The following is a 20,848-nucleotide window of genomic DNA, read 5'->3' as shown; positions in this document are numbered from 1 at the left end:
GTGTCACAAAATTATTCTTTTGATTCCCTCCCCCCAATCATAGACAGCGGGCCAAACAAAAATGGACAGCGGGCCAGATCTGGCCTGCAGGTCATCATTTGCTGACCTCTCCTTCAATGCATTTACTCTCTTGACTGCTTCACACAAAAAAAGTAGACAATCCACTCTCAAATATGAGGAAACCAAGAGTTAAGCATCAGGGCTTCGTTTTCAACTTTTTCAATTATCCTATCTACATGCATTTTAAAAAATAATGAAGATTTCAGATCACATTTAACCAAAGGTGATTTTATTATTTTCTTTAAGTGATCAAGTAGGTTACAGGGGAAAAACTTTAAAACACTTTAGGGCAATGACTTTCTATCAGTGTACTGCAAGAATTTTTAAAACATGCCCCCTGACTATTATTCACTGGCACTGACCCCTTTTCTTTTTCCTTAGACTGTCAAAAAAAAAAAAAAGAAAAAGAAAAAAGACAACAGCCAACACAATAATCAATAGCCATCTAGTGTGAATGAATCAAAATTACAGATTTTTTTTTGCCAGATTGGCAACAAATATTTTTCCTGATGTGCCACAGAAGTTTAGTAATTAGCTTATGTGTGCCATGAGATGAAAAGGGTTGAAAATAATAGGTTTAGAGTGCTACCATTTATTTCAAACAAAAGAAAGAGAATGGAGAACAAAATGGGCAAAACAATGGGACAAAAAGAAAATAAACACTTTCAACTCTCCTGCAATAGCCTCCATATTCCCATAATAAAGTTGAAGGGGCATGGTAACACATATGCCATAAATGGGACTCAAAATGCCAAACTGCTATGTCCTATATGGCTACAAATATTGGTATCATCTTGACCGGAATGGGGGTGGAGAGTAAGAATTTGGACATAAATTTGACAAGTTTAGATCTTAGGAAGGAAAAAGAACAATCTTTTCTTCTAATGAGCAACAGAATATCTAACAATCAGTTACATAATATCGAACTATGTTTACTTACAGAAAATGTATTCAGGAGTATTTATATATAGTACACAGTACTGCTTAGGGTGTAAAAGAAACTTCCCAATATTACTTCCTTTAATAATTAAACAATTAGCATTTGCTAATATAGAAGATACATAATAGAAACTTTTCTAGGGCTAAGAACCTGTGAAATCTTGAGATAAATTTGAATTAAAGTTAGTTTTTGAGGTTGTAATTCTGCTTCCTAGCAAAAGAACAGTGTTTTACTAAATTCTAAAATCCAACATTACAGGCATACATCATTTTATTACAATTTCCTTTATTGCACTTCTCAAATGTGTTTTTACAATTTAAAGGCAAGACCCTTTATCAACAAAAAGATTACCACTTGCTTAATTGTGATCCATGCTTTATTGTGGTGGTCTGGAACCAAACCAAAAATATCTCCAAGGTATGCCTGAAGCTAATTTTTCTGTAAGCAGCATTATTACTAATTATGTGAGAGAGAAAAAGATAAAGTACATCAAATAACTTGGTTAAGTTCTGTCAGTTTTTAGATGTACTAATGTATGTTCCAAAACATTTACAAATAGTGTGAAGAACCAAGAACATGCATTAGTATTATACATTTATATCATTAAGAGCACTAATTTTTCTCAGTGAGTATCTGATCCAATTCCTCATCATCCTATATAATAAGATGCAATATGCAAATGGTCGTAACACCATGACGCTTCACGACCAGATCACGGATCAGCAGAAAAGAGGGGCGGAGGAGAGCTACGGGAGGGGGCAGGGCAGCAAGTTATTGGGGGGGGGGGGCAGCCACAGGAGGGCGGGGCAGCGGGTGGAGAGCTACTGGAGGGCAGCAGCGAGCTACTGGTGCAGGGCTACTAGTATACCTATAATAAAAAATAAGTTAGAAGAAAAACCCATTTAGAGCTACAATAAATGGTGTTAAAGCACTTTCTACCATATTACACTAATCACATTTTCTTTCTTTCTTTTTTTTTTTTAAATATTATTTTGTTGATTTTTCACAGAGAGGAAGGGAGAGGGACAGAGAGCTAGAAACATCGATGAGAGAGAAACATCGATCAGCTGCCTCCCGCACACTCCCCACTGGGGACGTGCCCGCAATCAACGCACATGCCCCTGACCGGAATCGAACCTGGGACCCCTGAGTCCGCAGGCCGATGCTCCATCCACTGAGCCAAACCGGTCAGGGCCACTAATCACATTTTCAAAGTAGTTTTATTTTAAGGCCATAGTAGAAATTAAACTCTGGTAAGAGGGGGTAGGGTAGAAACTGTGTGACAGCCACCTGAATGCTCAATACTGAATGAAAAATTTTAAGATACTTTATAAAATATAAATTCAGATCATGAAATCAACTAATATCTGTGGAGTGACCATACATGTCTTCATAGATATTAAATAAACAATGCTCATTTTAATAAAGAGACAATGAATAAGGTTATTCCTCAGACTTCTTGTAATGCTGAAGACACCAACATAAAATGACCGAAAGCAACTTCCCCTTGGCACTACTTCTCCAAATTAGTCCCTTAACACCTAGAGGCTGTTGCTACCTTGCCCATGAATTACAAAATTACACAAAAATATTAATTCAAATAAATGTAAGTCAGTACACACCAAGTACTATTTATAAAATATTACTATTATTGGATAGTCATTAAAAACACTACAAGGAGGACCTAGCTGGTTTGGCTCAGTGGATAGAGCGTCGGCCTACTGACTGAAGGGTTCTGGGTCTGATTCCAGTCAAGGGCACATGCCTGGTTTGCGGGCTCAATCCCCAGTGTGGGGAGTGCAGGAGGCAGCCAATCAATGATTCTCTCTCATCATTGATGTTTTCATCTCTCTCATCCCTTCCTCTCTGAAATCAATAAAAATATATTTAAAAACACAGACACAGAGTGTTTTTAATGAACATCATCACTGAGCAAACAAACAGGTGCTGACATCCTTAAGAAGTACCTTGTCTCTTCAGTGTATTAAATAACTTTTACAAATTCATCAAGAAAATAAATGTTTAGCAATGCTTTTTCTTATCCATGAGAAATGTAAACTTAAATCCAGATTTAAGTATTTATAGACCATTAGCCTTCAAAGATTTAACATTAGAAATTTCTACTAATTACCAATACCAAGTAACTGAGTTGAATCAAACACTTTTCTAGTAATATTGGACAAGTCACTTAGCTAGTGGTTGAGTCAAGATCCATACCAACACATTTTGATATTTGCTACTTGTTTGTCCATGTACTTCATGGGGGAATTAATTATGTGTGCTTGTTTTACTTGCATAAAGAACAATATTACTGACAACTATATTGAAGACAAGCTAAGTTTTATGACAAATTTGGCAAGAATGTGTTATCAAGCATCTCGTGGCCTCTATGGCGCCCAGGCCCGCAATATTGGGCCTCAGTGGGGACCTGGGCATGCTGGTGAAGGCGGGCGAGGAAGGCAAGGATGACGGACGGCTTCAGGGAAGCAGAATATGCTGCCATCAACTCAGGTTGCACCAGATCAATTCCTGTCTGGACCACTTGGTAGAAAACAACCACCTCCATGCCCGCCTCCAGGAGCTGCTTGAGTCCAACCAGCAGACTCTCCTTGAGCTCCAGCCCCTACGCTCCAGGAACCCCCAACCAGGCCCCAACCCTGATTCCCTGGGCCAGACTCTAGCCTGGGCACTCACCACCTGACTTAAGATACCTTCTCAAGGGTTGGCCTACAGGTCCCTTGGTGGCTCTGCCTGCTTGATCCACTCTTCAGGTACTCCCCTCTGTGTGTCTGGGCCAACCCCACCCCCATCCAACTTCCCTCTGGGGGTCAGGTGTGGGCCTGCAACCCAGCCACCTCGCCTCCTCAATTCCTGGGCACTCTCTACTTTGCCCAGGCCTTGAATGTCCTCAACAACAAAAAGTATTATCAATATACAGACTCCCAGAAACCAGAAATCTTCAGACTCTAGTTCAAATCTTCTAAGATTAGAAATTATATTATTCCAGCACCAGCACTGAGACATTAAATAAAAATTTACCAAACACTTCTGTGCAAGATGCTTTAGCTATTTGAGGATAATCTTACAGATAGTCTCAAGAAAGCAAAATAGGATAAATAAGTATACATATACTTACATATATGCAAAATATAAGGCCAAGAGAGTTTTTCCTTAAAATTCTTTCAAAGGAGAATCACCATATATTTGAGTCCTTACAATGTATCTTGGATTATAAGTCATTGTCTCAATTTAAGAAAATATTGTTTAGGGAAGTTCCTTTATTTTAAAAAACAAAATACTGCTTTGAGAAGATATACACACTAAACCCCCTCAATCAATGTCAGTTTTTCATGCTTTTTAGATATCTGAAAGAAGCAGGTCAAATAGATGGTAATATAGATGACACGCTTTATAAAATTGTTAGATAATACAAAGTGGCTCTAATGAGTCAAAGATACACGTGGAATGACAAAGATATATTTTAAAATGAGCCTCCCCAAAACAGTATTTCTAAATTAGCATTATTTTGTTATTTACTAATCCATTATCCTAAAAGTGGAAGCAGACATTATATGTCTAATGATGTAATTTAATGAGAAACAGCACCACCACCTATAAAGAATTATTGTCTCAAAAACAAACACCCCACTAACTCAGTGTGGCCCAGCAGTTGAGCATCAACCCAATAACCAAGAGGTCACTGGTTTGATTCCTAGTCAGGGCACATGCCCATTTGAGGAATTGATCCCCAGTAGGGGGTATGCAGGAGGCAGCTGATTGATTGTTTCTCTCTAGCTCTCTCCCTTCCACTCTCTAAAAATCAATATATGATACAAGAAAAGTAATTTCCCAGTCCAGAATTAAAAAAAAAGTGGTAGGGGTGGGAGGGGGGGGGGAATCACCTGGTTTCACTAACATATCTATGACACGAAAGAAATTTTAAAGGGAGAGAGGACTATTATATATACAAAGAGGCTTAAAGATCAAATATGCTGTGTAAACCTAGTTTGAATCCTGAGTCTAACAAATTAACTATAAAATACTTTTTGGAGAAAATCAGGGAAATCTGAGCACAGAATGGGTATTAGATATTAAGGAAGGTGACACATGTTTTAGGCAAGTCTTCCAATTTTTCATTTTTAGTTAAAAGAAAAAAAAATCACCAAGGAAAAATATAACATTAACCTTATGTTTCTAAACATACTGCTACCTGAAACTCTGAGAAGAAAAAACATTTATCTTGCATCAACCTATGTAATAATGCTATACAGTGTTTCACTGGAAACTCTTAAAAATATTTCCATAAATTCACCTTTTACATTACAAAAGCAATATGTTTTTAAATGAAAAAATGTCTATATTGCTAAACATAAAAATCTAATGTCAGAAACAAACTTACCCAGTTATAGATACAATTATTTCAATCACATCCATCAATAAAATGGCCTCAAACTGTGAAAGCCAAAGCCATGAGATACAAACATTCAGACACTTAAAATATCTGTAAGTCTTAAGAAAATGAAAAAAACACACACAATTTTCCTATCTTAGAAACCCAGCAAGTTTAAAGGTTATTGAATAAGGAAGCATGTAGAACGTGAGTTCAGGAGATAGGAAGCAACCTCCACTTAAAATTATGAAGATCCTGTCAGTGTCTATAAAAAGGAGACAGTCTGGGCACTGAGATTGGCTCTGGACTCATACTTGGCCCAAGTCTCGGTTCAGAGTTATCATTACGTCTGCCAGCTACGATAAGTGCCTACACAGGAAGGCAAATTATCTCTCACCATCAGAAAGATTTATAAACAAGTATGAAAGGTTTAAGCATTAATATGTGTTAAGACTGCATTATTTGGTTTATGTACTTTTAATGCCTAAGAATAACTGACCTATTAAAGTGAAAACCTTGTTAAGTCCAATTTAAATATGGCAGTAATTTAGACTGTTTTTTAAAAGTAGAATCTTACTAAACATTGGGACATCTAAGAGAACTTTGGACTCAGACAAATTAAGTTTAAAAAACTATGTGTTAAAATTTACTTTGTTTGAAGATGAAGTATGCTAACAGAAAATCTAACTTGAAATAGCTAGACTTGTGAAAGAAACTGGACCTTTAAAAGCAAAACCTAAACAGCTTAAGAACCAGGTTTCTGATATATAACTTTAATTTTTTAAATTAGAGAAAACCTTTTCTGGTACAAAAACTGCCCTCAAGGACACCAAAAGATTCTAAATAACTTAATTTTACCCAAAATTGGAATTTTAAAGACATTCTTGCAATAAGGAAAATGCCAACAACCACTTAGGATGACTGTGCAGGTGAAAAAAGTGATTTTTTTTTTTTTTAAAAGCAGGCTATTAAACGACCAAGAACAAAAGCTTAGCCAATTAAAACTATGTATCTGTATCGTCACAGGATCCGTACGCAGAATTCCTTAAATCATCCTCAAATACGCCGGGGTCACATGGTGTGGTCATCTATTAAACATGAACCTCAGCAGTACACAGGCTTTTTAAACAGTCAACAAGCTTTTAAAATCCTTCGGTAATTCCCTTTATTAAAACTCTCGGCATACAATACCTTTGCAGGTATTCCATTTCTCTTACGCGTTTAAAAGCATTTTTTTTTCTAATAAAGCTTTCCCTAAAAACCTTTACTAGAAACATCTGTCGCCAGTTTTCTTAAGTTAAAAAAAATCTCACGAAATACTAAGTCCGGATTTTAATTGACACGATTGTCTAATTACACCCATTGTGTCCGCGATACTGCCCCCCCCCCCCCATACCAAAAGTTTAAATGTGTTAGGAGCGTTAAGAAAAGTGCGTTTCCCCTAGCCATGTTCTCAGAAGCAGCACTAACTTTTACAAACGTGCTTGGGCATAAAACCTCCAACAATCTGTTTTCCCCTAAATGTAGCCCATGCAGACGGGACGCCACGGCTACAAGGTCTGAAGCCTCCAATCTTTTCTTTGGCCTTAATTTGCATATCCTTGGGTCTCAGAATCTGTTCCAATAACAAAAACACAACATTCTTACTAAACGGCACCCAACCAATCGAACCCAAGTCGCCGTTTCTCTCGTACCCACACCGGTCTGCCGCCAGCTTTGCTCGGGGCCGCGCTCGGGGCCTCGCGACTGCCCACACCTCCTCGCAGACCCACTCCTTCCCCTTCGCCCACTCCCCACACACGCGCTTCTCTGGACCCACCCGGCCTCGCCCCGCTTCCCGAACCCGCGGCCGGCCGGGCGGGCCGGGCGGACCGACAGACAGCCCCGTCTCCAACCTGAGAGCAGGGGGGGTCCCAGCGCCGCGAGGCTCCGGCGCGGGGGAGGGCAGGGAGCGGGAAAGCCGAGAGCCCCCGGCGCCCGGCGCACACCCCCTTCCGGCACCCCTCCCCCTGCATTGTGCGAGCGGGCCCAGGCCGCGGCCGTCCCGGGCCCCCGCAGGCCCCGTCCATCCTCCCCCCACCCCGACGGGGGGCTGCTCCCGCCGAGGCCGCCACACAAAGCCCGAGGCGCAGCCCCAGCGGCGCCAGAGCACGGAGAGAGGGAGCAAGCGCGACTGACTTACGGGGCTGCTGCGGCCGCGCTGCCTCAGCCGGGGACACCGACCGTTGGGCACACGGCGGCGTCGCTCTTAGACGTCCTCCCCTCCTCCGCCTCCGGTGGCGGCAAGATCTTCTTTCTCCACCTACCTCCCTCCCCCCCACCCCACCTCCTCCTTCTCCTCCCCCTCCTCCTCCTCCGAACCGCCGAGGACCGAGGGTGAGACACAGAGACTCACAACAACATGGCTGCCGCCGCCGCCTCCCCTCCCCTCCCCCCGCCCACCGGGCGCGCGCAAGGCACTCCGGGAGAAGGAGGAGGCGGGCGCTCGCCTCTCCGCGGCGTCCGACGCCGCTCCCGCGCTCCCGCCGGGAGCTCTGCGCGTGCGCACGCTCCCTGCGCTCGCACGTCTCGGCCGTCCCTCCGGCGCGCGCTCCCCGCCCTCACCTTGCGGGCTCGCGGCCGGGTCTGGTCTCGCGGCCGGTTCTGGGCCCCGCGGCGGCGCCTGGCTGTATTGTGGGCCGGGAGTGGGCGGCGCGGGCGCGGCGTTTCCGAACGCTGTGTTCGGCTGTCTTCCCGCGTGGGGCCTCGACTTCCGAGTTCGCTTCCCCTCCGCTTCCTCCCCGGGAGCTCGTTCTCCCCCAACCGCGATGTCCTTACTGCGCGCACGCCTCTTCCGGGGTGCTGGCACCCACAGGAGCCGGACCGTCATCCAGGCCTTTAGGTTTCACCCTTATCCTTTCCCCGCGTCAAGATTATGGAGGCGCATTTTTTTGTTTAATTTCAGAGAGAGAGAAATACAAATGATGAGAGAGAATCGTTGGTCGGCTGCCTCCTGCACAACCCCTGTTGCGGATTGAGCTTGCAACCCAGGCATGTGCCCTGACCTCCTGGTTCATGTCGATGCTCAACCACCAAGCTCATTGGCCAGGCCTCTAGGAAGTCTTAATGCTTTTTTGGGAAAGAGGGCCCTCATTTTTATTTTACCAATCATACAGCTCGTTTTATTTATGAAGTATTAGCTCTATTTGAGAGAGGACTTTTTTACTACCATAATTCTTAGCACCTTTAAAACCAAAACATGTATTATAAATAGATGGGGGACATGCTATGCGACATTTCCCAAACAAATTTGACTCTGGAAACATTCCTTCGCAGAAAATCCCTTAGAGGTTTTGTGCTCTGCAGAACACGGATGCAAGCCCAACCCTTTAGTGATCTGACTCCACCTATCTCGCTCCTGATGCCCTAAGCACAGTGAGCACTTGCTTGCCTCTGAGCCTTCACATATGCTTTGCAATCTGGCCCTGCTCATTAAGCACCTTCTCATTATAATTGGCTTCTCTTGTGGATTTGCCTACAAGGTAAGGATGCACTCCTCTGCTACCATAAATATTAGATAGTTAAGGTGAACATTGTAATTGATGCCTCACACCCATCCTGATCTCTTGGGAGCTTGTGACACATGGAGAATCTTGGCCCAACTACAGACCTACTGATTCAGAATTTGCATTTTAACAAGATTCCTGGGTCATTCCTCTACATGATAAAAAGTTTAAGGAGCATGGGTAAACCAACCACAGTCGTTTTATTTGGCCTGATAGGAAGTGGCTTTGTAATGGGTGTATCATCTGTTTTGAGACACAAAGAGGTGCCAACTCAGAGCATCTATCTATACTAATAAAAGGGTAATATGCTAATTAGACTGGGAGACCTTCCAGGAGACTGGCCAGGGAGGGCAGTTGGGGGCGATCAGGCTGGCTGGGGAGGAGGGGTGGGAGGGCAGTTGGGGGCCATGAGGCAATGGTGATCGGTCCCCAATGTGTTAGGAATGTGTCCACATGGCCTGTTTTGACAAGTGGTTTTCAACCAGAGTTGCATATCAGAATCACCTGGGGAACATTTAAAATAGATCAACTCCCAGGCCCACCCCAGAGATGGGTGTAAGCTGAGGCCTGGATATTGATATTTTCAGAAAGCTCCTCAGTTGTTTGTAATATGTAGCCGTTGAGAACACCAGTTTAGACAGACTGCATCTTAGAGCAGAACGCCATTTTAATATTCCCTGTGCAAATGCCCTTTCCACTGGGACTGCTTATGAGACTTGTAAACTTATTTTCTTTTTTAAAAAATATGTTTTTATTGATTTCAGAAAGGAAGAGAGAGAGAGAGAGAGAGGGAGAGAGAGAGAGAGAGAAACATCAATGATGAGAAAGAATCATTGATGGGCTGCCTCCTGCACACCCTGTACTGGAGATTGAGCCCGAAAACCCAGGCATGTGCCTAGACAGACTGGGAATCGAACCATACCTCCTGGTTCATGGGTTGATGCGCTCAATCTGTCTGTGTTGTTTTAAAAATACAGTGTTGAATTTGGCCTTACTTGAATTTAATAAAAGAAATAACTGAAGCAAATGCTCAGATGCATGTTCCTTCATTGCAAGAGAGATTGATTAATAAAAGGTTCCTCAAGGTTAAACAAGATTAGGTGGGGTTCTCCTGGCTTGTTATGGTTTCTCAGGGGGAAAATCCTGGGTATTCCTCCAATTGGGGCCTGCTGGAGAGTAGGACTTTTCTTGGCTTACAGTAAGAAAGTTTAGGTCCTTAACACAGGGAGATCTATGACTGTCCAGTGTCTCTAAGGCCAGGGCAACTCTGGACCAGGAGGCTGATCTATCTCAGACATGCCACACTTCAATAATTCCCAGAGGACGACTTGCATACCATTGGGGTGACTCTGAGGCTGGGAGAAGGTGAGTCACGGAGTCAAATTACGCTCATAAATTCAAAAATAAATCACCATTAGTCCATGGTGTCAAGGAAAATCGACTGGAATCCTGTACATTATAGACTGCCAGGAAAGTATAGTATGCTTTCTAATTTTGTCATTAAACGAGAGATACATTCCGACAGGAATACAAAATATTATAGAAAATTTCCCAGTAGTGCAGCAGGCTCACTGTGTTATCGTGATTTATAAAGTGGACGGAAAAGGGGTGCTTTAATAAATCTAACCAAAAGTAACCTCGCAGGGTGACCTGATCATAAATGCTTACCTGGGCAGGTCATAGTAGGTAGTCATGCCCCAGGCATGTAACTTCTTTATTAAAAGGTTTAAGCAAGCTGTGTCCATGGTTCTTGTGCATCTAGGTTAACACACCTTTGAAATGCCCACCTCCATGTAATCTTTCATACAGTTGCTCACGCCTTAATTCCAAAGGTATAGCATAAACGGCAAAATTGTCATTTTCCACAGCATTTAAGAGCTGGCTTCCCGGTATTGTCCATCAATTTGGCTCACACAAAGTCTTATAAAAATTCTCTCCAGGTCTGGATGTTTCTTACGTTGACAATAATAAGAAATATATGTTTGGTCTTTATTGTCATTTCTGGAAGAGAGATCCCCAAACCCTTGGAATTTCCTTAGTGGAAGGGAAATGAAGATATCTTTTGTTCATAACAAATCCTTTTTTAATCACACTGAGTTTATGTGAATATGGTGACTTTTGGAAAGCCCCTAAGGATAGGGGCTGGTTGCCTGAGGAGCCAACCAGGTATTGAGAGAGTTGGAACTTTCAGCCCCATCCCCCACCTCTGGAGAGGAGTTGGAGGTTGAACTAATCACTAACTGCCAATGATACAATCTACCATGCCTACATAATGAGGCCTCTATAAAACCTCTAAACAATAGGGTTCTGAGAGCTACTAGATTGGTGAAGGTGGGGCTGCTGGGAGAGTGACACATCTGGAGAGATCAGGGAAACGCCTCCTACCCCTCCCCCCATTCCTTGCCCCACGCATCACCTCCATCTGGCTATTCTGAGTTGTATCCTTTCGTTTTATTTTATTTTTTTCAAATTATAGGTGAGCCCTGGCCGAGTAGCTCAGTTGGTCAGAGCATTGTCCTGATACACCAAGGTTGTGGGCTCCATCCCCCGTCAAGGCACATAAAAGAATCAACCAATGAATACATAAATAAGTGGGACAACAAATCAATGTTTCTCTCTCTCTCTCTCTTGCTCTCTCGCTCTCTCTCGGGTTAACCAAATTTGAGATATGTCAATAGACCTTCCCAATGAATGAGGAAGTTGGCTCTCATTCTGTGGGTTTTTTGCTTTTTAAATTCTATGATTCATATATATATATATATATATATATATATATATATATATATATATATATATTATTTTTATTGATTTCAGAGAGGAAGGGAGAGGGAGAGAGAGGTAGACGCGTCAATGATGAGAGAGAATCATTGATCCCCTGCCTCTTGCCCCTTCCCTACTGGGGATTGAGCCTGCAACCTGGGCATGTGCCCTGACTAGGAATCGAACCTTGACCTGATGGTTCATAGGTCGATGCTCAACCACTGCACCACACTGGCTGGATTCCTCTCTCTCTTATGTATCAATAAATAATAAAAAATTAAGGGGTAGTAGAAGTGAGCCCGCGGGGCTGCATGGGCTCAGAGGCAAAAGAGGCCTTGGAGCGTAGGCGAGAGAAAGGCAAAGGCAATAGCCCGGCGGCAGGGGTGGGGGGAGAGAAGGGGAAAGCAGAGCCATGCTCAGGGGCACGCTCCAGGGAGTTCTTCACTGGCTTATTGTCTTGTTTACCGCCCTCACCCTCGAATGTAAGCTCCCTGGAGGCAGGGCTTTTGTCCTGTTTGCTGCTATAGCCCAGCTCCTACAGCAGGGCAGGACCTGGGGGAAGCACTTAAGATGTGTGGGAGGAGTGGATGAACTCCTCATGGGAAGGTGGCTGCTCACACTTGCCCAAGCATTTCTGGGAAAAGCTCTAGGAGGGGTTTCCTCCAGCCCCTCTGAGGAGACACGGGGAGGGAGGGCGCTGCCTGGCTCTGCTCTGTCCTCCCCAGAGTGGGCAGCGGCCCCCAGGGAAGTCAGATGAGCTGTGGGGGAGATGTTTATGTTTCTAGAAGTGCAGGCCGCTGGAAAAGGAGTCATCCAAACCTGTCCAGCGAGAGTGAGGGCAGGATTCTGCCCAGACTCGTAAAAATGAGAGAATCATGGGGGCCTCCCAAGTCTTGCTGTCCGTTCCAAGTGCGACTAGCAAAATGGACACGGTGGCAGCCCGTAGAGCAGTAATCTTCTTCTTCTTTTTTTTTTTTTAATACAATGCTGATTTATTTATTTTAAAATCCTCACCCAAGAATTTGTTTTTATTGATTTTAGAGAGAATGAGAGAGAGAGAAGCATTGATCAGTTGCCTCCTGTATGCACCCTAAGGATTGAACCCATAACCTGGGTATGTGCCCTAACTGGGAATCGAACCCTCAGCCTTTCGGTGCACGGGATGAAGCTCTAACCAACTGAGCCACACCCGCCAGGGCCCATAGAGTTCTTACTGAAGGACCGGGACGCGGAGATAGTGAGGGCAATGGGCCATTGTCCCAGCACACAAGGACGTAGAAGCTGCACCGTACCCTGCTTTGCCACGAAACCAGTAGCTACAGGGAAGCAGGCCTTACTTTCAGAGTCACTCATTGACTCAGAAAGTATTTCTTTTACTTCGTATATGTGCCAAGCATGGTTTTAGGCCTTAGAGGACTGTTCCAGGAGCCAGAGGTTCCTGGGATCTGGACCATGGGGCCACAGGGCGGGGCCCTGGTTGGCTCAGGAGAGCACCCAGACTCCCTCCAGTTCAGCTCCTCCTTATTGCTCCACGGGGGAGGCAGCTGAGGACGGCCAGCCTGCCCCTCCACCTGCAGCAGAGATCAGCCCGGCCTGTGTCACTGAGGCTGCCAGGAGGCGCTGGGCAGCCTCTGGAGGTTCCCATCACTGCTCCTCACCAGGGGACCCCTCAGCCCCTGCTAACTGCTGCCAACTCCCCAGGGGAGGAAGGGCTGTCCCCACCACCGCTGCCCAGTGCTCTGCAACCAGAGCTCCACCTGCTGATAGATTCTGTCCCTTCGCCACCCTGGAGCTGCCTCCGGCACTGGATCTGTGGCTTGCTGGGGGCAAGGAAGACCTACCGCTGTGTCTAGGGGGGAAGCAAAAATGGAAGATGTTTCTTCAGGGCAGGGCATTTGGGCGAGGCGACCTCCCGTAGCGTTGGGAGGGGGCCAAAGGATGAGCCAGTTGTGTCGGGAGTTTAGAATGGAGCTCAGCCCCTGACACTGGAGCCCGGGCACTGAGCCCAGGGCCAGGCTGACACTGGCAAGGGGAGACCCACAGCATCGTCGGCGGGGCATGACAACCCTGAGGTCTTACAGGTGGGTCTCACTCATTCACCCAGAGACACAGGGGCCGCAGGCTCAGCTCAGACTTCCCATGGGACTGCGGGAGTGGGAGGACTTCTGTGATGCCTGCCTTGTCCCTGGCAGCTGGAAGGGGTGAAATCACCTGTACACTCCTGGGTGCATACCCGGAACAGCTGGGTGAGGCTAAGAACACCCGAAGGCCGATGTGATCTGCTTTCCATAATTTGGCGCTCGCTGCCTGGCCCATGCCACCCATCCTGGGTTTTGGTTATGACCAGCCAGGGGGGCTGGGGCTGGCTCACAGGTAGAACGGTGGCGTTACTTTGGGTCCTCTCCGGGGGAGCTTCCAGCCCTGCTGTTCTCTGACTCCAGGGAGGAGAGAGATATCTTCTGGGTTTGTAGACTTTGCAGTTTCTTTTCCTCTTTTCTAAAAAAATATGTTTTTTTATTGATGTCAGAGAGGAAGGGAGAGACATCAATGATGACAGAGAATCATGGATCTGCTGCCTCCTGCACGCCCCCTACTGGGGGTGGAGCCTGCAACCCGGGTACGTGCCCTGACCAGGAATGGAACCGTGACCTCCTGGTTCATGTGTTGACGCTCACCCACTGAGCTACACTGGCCAGGCTCTGTTTCTCTCTAAGAATACTCTGAGCTCTGGTGCAACATGTGGCCATCGGAACATATTTGTACATGGAACTTGTGAGAGAGCCCAGAGCTGTTACGGGGCTGGCCAGAGGTCAGCGCATGCAGAGTCTGGGCCCCAGGGGTCTCCCTGAACAGCAGTTCTCCAGGCGGGGGAAGCTGGTGCGTGACAGGAAGAGTAAGTCAGACGGTCTGGGGCCTCAAAATACCTGGAGGGAGGTGCTGTCTATGGGGCTCCCTCCTCAGAAAGAGGGAGGTAGGACGTAGAGGAGGATCTTATTATTATTAAAAATTAGATTAAAAATTTTTAAATGAGGCCTGGGAATTGTGGCGAGACAAGCAGGGTTGCTCCAGGTGGTCAAGTGTTTCACAAAATGAGGGACATTTCTGCCTGGAGGCTGGCACCTCGGCACCTCAGTCAGCAGCCTTGGGAGGGTGCTGTTGGCACAGACACGCATTTTCACGAGGGGCGCACAGATGAGGCAGAGTCAGGCGCCTTCCTGCAGGACCTCGAGCAGGGGATGCGAGGGGTGAAGATGGCTGGCACTAGCCATCCGGTTTGTGAGCACACATAGGGCGCTGCCTTAGAAGGGCCCCTACTACCTTAGGGTCGTTTGCAGGGCCCTGGAGCCTAGAGGAGGCAGGTGGGAGCAAGAGCAGGAAGTCTGACTTGGTGAAATTGCCTGTTGGAGCTGCCCCACCAGGCAGAAGCCCTCCTCACCCATCAGGCTTTAACCCAGGCCAGGCTGCCCCCCAGCATGGACACGCCCCCCACCCACTTGGGCTGAGACACCGGTGTCAGCCAGCTGTTTCCCACGTGGCCCCTCCTGACCCAGTGAGGTGCCAACATCCCAGGACAGGTTACTCTTCCTAGTATGTTCTGGCGGCTGCAAAGTAGCATAGACTGGTGAGGTATAAACAACAGAAGACCGGAAGGCCGAGATCGGGGTGCCAGCATGTTGGGTTCCGGTGGAAACCCTCTCCCAGGTCTCAGACTGTGGACCCCTCGTCATGTCCTCACGTGGTGGAAAGAGAACCAGGGAGTTCTGCGAGGTCCCTTTTGTAAGGACATGAAGCCCATTCACGAAGCCTTCACTTTCATAACCTAACCGCCTCCCACGAGTCCCATATCCTATATCCATCGCATGGGGGGTTAGGATTTCAACGTAAGAATTTGGGGGTTGGGGGCACAAACATTCAATCCATTCCACTCTTCTACCCAGATGTCCCCCTGACTCTGTTCAGGCTCCAACACAACTATTTCGGGGGCTATGGCAGGCCCTGCCCCTCATTCCCTACAAGCATGCCTATTTTGTGTGGTGCCATCAATTGACTTTGGGACTGAATTGATTAGAAGGGAAAGAGGGGGGAAAAAGAGGAAGAGAGGTTATCTTTAACGTCTCATCAGTCTTGGCAGGGACCCATTTTTTGTCATTTTCTCCCTGTGCACAGTTTTTCAAGTTGCCTTTTATTTGGGGAACATTTTCTTGCACTGTTGGTTCACTTCCCTTGTCCTGTTTTCCTTCTTTGGAGATTCCACTTATGTGCCTGTTGCATCTCCGCTGTCTGTCTTCTCCACACACTGCTGTCTTTATGAGATATCCAAAAGCTGTATTCTGTTTCATTTTCTACAACTGGTTTCATTTCTACTCTCATTTCTACTTTTCAACGCCTGTTCATTCTACTGCTACTCACACCAAATGGGAGGGGTGTCCACACTGAACAAACCTCCAGTTTTTGGTGGGCGCCAACTGGCTGTCCTGCTATTGAGCTAATTGTGTGGAGTTAGTGACGACCCCACAGGCTAAGAGTTTAGTCCCACAGAACTGCCCACTTTTCAGATGCTAATCACAATCCCAGGTGCACATCTGAAAGAGCTGGGTGAGGCCGAGAACACCCAGCTGCTGTATCTGTACTTCCGACCATGGGGATTCCCGGGACCCCACCTTCATGTTTGATAATTTGCCAGAAGAGCTCACAAAATGCAGGGAAACACTTACCTTCACTGGTTTATGATAAAGGATACAGGAGAGGATACAGGCGAACAGCCAGATGAAGATGTACATAGTGCAAGGTCTGGAAGGGTCCCCAGTGCAGGAGTTTCTGTCCCCGAAGAGTTGGGGTGCGTCACCCTCCACCAACCCAGAAGCTCCCTGAAGCCCATACCTGAGGAACTTTCATGGAGGCTTGATCACTGAGGCAGAATGGATTATTAATTCAATCTTTATTCCCTCCCTGGAGGAGAAGGGTTGGGGCTAAAAGTTCTAAGCTTCCAATCATGTTAGTCTTTCTGGGGATGGCCCCCGTCCAGGAGCCCACCAAGAATTAAAACAAGCAATACTCTTTTTTAAAAAAAAATATATATATTTTATTGATTTTTTTACAGAGAGGAAGGGAAAGGGATAGAGAGTCAGAAACATCGATGAGAGAGAAACATCAATCAGCTGCCTCTCGCACACCCCCTACTGGGGATGTGCCTGCAACCAAGGTACATGCCCTTGACCGGAATCGAACCCGGGACCCTTCAGTCCACAGGCCGATGCTCTATCCGCTGAGCTAAACCGGTTAGGGCCAAGTGATACTCTTATCCCCCAAGAAGTTCCAAGGGGTTTAGTTCTGCATATGAGGCTCTTATCACCCCCACCCCTCAAGAAATTCCAAGCATTTTAGGAGCGCTGTGTCAGGAATGGGCCCAAGACCAAATATCAGGATGAAAGGTGCTCTTAGCACAGGGGTGGGCAAACTTTTTGACTCGAGGGCCACAATGGGTTCTTAAACTGGACCGGAGGGCCGGAACAAAAGCATGGATGGAGTGTTTGTGTGAACTAATATAAATTCAAAGTAAACATCATTACATAAAAGGGTACAGTCTTTTTTTTTTTTTTTAGTTTTATTCATTTCAAACAGGCCGGATCCGGCCTGCGGGCTGTAGTTTGCCCACTGCTGTGACCTAGCACCTCTATCCCTCAGGGGATTATAAGGGTTTTAGGAGCTCTGTGTCGGGTACTGGGGTCAAAGATCAAATAGTAGCAGAAACTGCGGGCAGAGGCGAATATACATGTTTCTTATTATTTTACATCTACCGTTCTTCTTTTACCCTTTTAGTCGTCTTCTGTAGTTGACAATTCTTTAACGTTTTCCTGTTAATAAAATTGCTGTGTGGTTCATGTCACCTGATTGGACTCTGACAGATACATGTGGCGTCTGGGTTTTGTGATATAACACATTTCCCCCCATATTTTCTTGTAGGATGTTGTTTTTACATTTAAATCCTTGATTCATTTGTTAATCATCTTGGTAAAAGGCAAGAAATATGGCTATATCTTAATATTTTTTCCAAGAGAGCTATCTAGATGTCTCAGTACCATTTATTGAAGACTCCATCTTCCCTCCATTGATTTGAAAGGGCACCTGTATTTTTAACTATGTTTCCACCTACACATGTGTCTGTTTCTGGATTTTTAATTTTGTTCCATTGCCTATTCATGTGTCAGTATTATACTTTTAATTATTAAAAAATAATAATTTATTTATTTTAGAGATAGGTAGGGAGAGAGAGAGAAACATCACTTTGTTGTTGCTCTTACTTATCTATTCATTGGTTGCCTCTTGTAGGTACTGAGGATGGAGCCCACAACCTCGGTACAATCTTGGTGCATCAGGATGCGCTAACCAACTGAGCTACCCACCTGGCCAGGGCACTTTTAATTATTTTAGCTTTATAACATATTTTCATATTCCATAAGGCTAATCTTCCCTCACATTCTTTTATTTTAGAATTTTCTTGGCCATTCATTAGTAGGGCCTTTAGAGCTTAGGAGAGAGAAAGGTGAAGGTAATGCACCATGGGAGGAGGAGGGGCGGGGAGGGGTGTGGAGAAAAGGGGGGAGACGGTGGAGGGGGGAGGGGGAGGGAAAGGCGCAGGCGTGAGAAGGAGGGCATGCTTGCTGGCCATTCTTATTTGTTTGATTGTTTCCATAAGAACTTTAGAATCAGTGTGTCTAACTAATTAATGAAAAATTAATTAAAGTTTAATTAATCTCCTAACCTAGATCATGGTTTGTGTTTCCATTTGTTCTAGGGTTCTTTTCCTATCTCCATCAAGAAGTTTAAAAACATTTAAAACGAATCTTGTTCATTACAGTTTAATTTGCATTCCTATATTATTAAAGTAGAGCATCTTTTTGTTTTAATTGGCCATTCATTCCCCCTCCCTCCCACACACACACACTTATTTTGTTAATAGCCTGTTTATAACTTATTGCCAATATTTTACTTGGGCTATTTTTTTTCTTATTCGTTTATAAATGTTGATTTATACATAGTATATAATCTGGATACTGTTGTCAGTTACATGAATTGGAAATATCTTCTCCCAGTCTGTGGCTTGTTCTTCATGGGCATCATTTGATTTTTAAAAGTTTAATTTTAAAATATAATAATATCTATCCATCTTTTCTTTTATGGTTAATGCTCGTTGGGTCCTGTTTTAAAAAGAAATACTTTCCTACCTTAAGGTCAGGAAAATATTTCCCTATGCTTTTTGTCTTAACAAAGAACCGATCATTCATTTGAAATTAAGGTACCTTAGAATTCCTGTTTAGCAGGACACTAATTGCATCTGGAAGCATTCTTTAGTAAGCACAATCATGAATTGGATTTATGCAGAAAAGAAATTTACTAATATGTATTAAGTAATAACAACATCAATTTCTGGTGCCAGGTAGCGGGTCACCATGAGGTTCAACCCCATTCGTGGCCTTGGGTTGCAAGGAGCTGCAGCAGAGGTACAAGGTCCACTCCGTGCCCTTCTGCAAGGACAGTAAGGTCCAGATGGATCGAGGACACTACAACTGGCAGCAAAGCGGCAAGGTGAAGCAGGTGCACAGAAAGACATGGGTCATCTACATGGACCGGGGCAGCGTGAGAAGGCTAAGGGTACAACGGTGCATGTGGGCATTCACCCCAGCAAGGCAGCCATCACCAGGCTAAAGCTGGGCAAACGTCGGAAAAAAATTCTTGAATGCAAAGCTCAGTCTCCACAAGTTGGAAAAGAGGCAGGCAAATAGAAGGAAGAACCTACTGAGAGAATGCAGAAATAAATATAACCTGTTGTGCAACTGCGGGTTAGCTGTCGATTTTTAGCCTGCTGTGGACGCCTGTGAAACTTTTCAAGAAGTCTCTGGAATATTTTGTTTCATTCCTGTTCTGTTATTGATAAAACCTGTAAACCTACTGTTGCTATGTTGATTAAATTTATGAATAAAATTTGGAAACGTTCCTATACAAAAGCAAAGCAAGCAAACAAAGTGTAATAACAACAACAGTTAAGCATCACTGTCAAGCATCATTTGAAATGCCTTTCATATATGAAACGCATGTAATCTTAAATCCTGGGGCCCTGGCGGTGTAGCTCAGTTCGTTACAGAACCTTCCCAATGTGCCAAGGTTGCAGGTTCTATTCCTGGTCAGAGCACATGCAAGGATCAACGAATGAATGCATAAATAAGTGGCACAATGAATGGATGTTTCTCCTTTCTCTCTCTCTCTCTCTCTCTCTCTCTCTCTCTCTCTCTCTCTCTCTCTTTCTAAAAAAGAAAAAGAGAAATCCTGGACTCAGCAGAATGTAGTAACTGAATATAATCCTTGGTTGCTTCCCTTTGGTGACTATGCTAATGTATCAAGTAGCTTTTACTGTGTAACAAATTACCTTAACATGCATGGCTTAACATGGTAACCATTTATTAGTTAACGATTCTGTGGGTCAACATTTTGGGCTGGGCCAGTTCCTCTGGTCTTGGCTGGGCTCAGTCAAGCTTCTGTGGCCTTCTCTAGTTTTGGAGGCTCCTCCCCGCTCCCCCCCCCCCCCCCCCCCCACATTTCTGGCTGTTGGCAGGGGCAAACAGGGCCATTGGTTATATGTCTGTCACCATCCGGCTCATTCCCACGGTTGATGTCAGGGTTCCAAGTAGAGCAGCGAGGGCAAGCTTCAATGTGCAATTACTTTCTAAGTCTCTCTGCTTGCGTCGAGTTTGCTCTTATCACATAAAGTGACATGAAGCCTAACTCTGGGTTAGTACGAAAGAGGTCAATGGCATGAGAGCTTGAGAGAGGATACATTTCCAGGAATTTTGCTTGATATCGGTCACGGTGAAGTATTTACACATAGAAATTGGCAAACAATACAAACAAAGGCTTTCCCCCCACTCTCCCCCCCCCCCCCCCCCCAGAGAACCAGTTTACTACTCTGTCCCCAGGACTATTTGAGGACGTGGGTTCACAGAGAGCAATGATTGCCGCTGGTTTTGAAACGATCCCAGTGAATGTGGTCTTTTTGTATATCAGGGAGTCACCGTTTTCAAGCATAGCCATTATTGGAGCGGTGTCTGTATACAAAGATAGTTGTGTATGTGTGGAGCAGTCACGGGTTCACACTGT

At 45.1% G+C, this 20,848-nt stretch overlaps 1 protein-coding gene and 1 long non-coding RNA gene across 11 annotated transcripts in view; one reads left to right on the top strand and one right to left on the bottom strand.

The window, feature by feature from the left end:
* PUM2 (pumilio RNA binding family member 2) overlaps positions 1 to 7,727 on the bottom strand; it is a 70,804-nt gene extending 63,077 nt beyond the window's left edge. For all 10 annotated transcript variants that reach the window (XM_059660465.1, XM_059660466.1, XM_059660470.1 and 7 more), the window contains exon 1: positions 7,573 to 7,727. The gene's annotated coding sequence lies outside the window, so the exon portion shown is untranslated. The remainder of the gene's footprint in view (positions 1 to 7,572) is intronic.
* Positions 7,728 to 8,032: 305 nt separating this feature from the next.
* On the top strand, positions 8,033 to 19,812 carry LOC132213607 (uncharacterized). The gene is made up of 4 exons (XR_009448035.1): positions 8,033 to 8,911; positions 11,412 to 11,526; positions 14,227 to 14,312; positions 19,134 to 19,812. It is a non-coding gene; the product is annotated as an uncharacterized LOC132213607 (long non-coding RNA).
* The last annotated feature ends 1,036 nt before the right edge of the window (positions 19,813 to 20,848 follow it).

Source organism: Myotis daubentonii, chromosome 12 (assembly GCF_963259705.1).
Source record: "Myotis daubentonii chromosome 12, mMyoDau2.1, whole genome shotgun sequence".
Lineage (NCBI taxonomy): Eukaryota > Metazoa > Chordata > Mammalia > Chiroptera > Vespertilionidae > Myotis > Myotis daubentonii.
The sequence above is the reverse complement of the archived record's forward strand: the minus strand, read 5'-3'. Positions and strand labels throughout refer to the sequence as shown.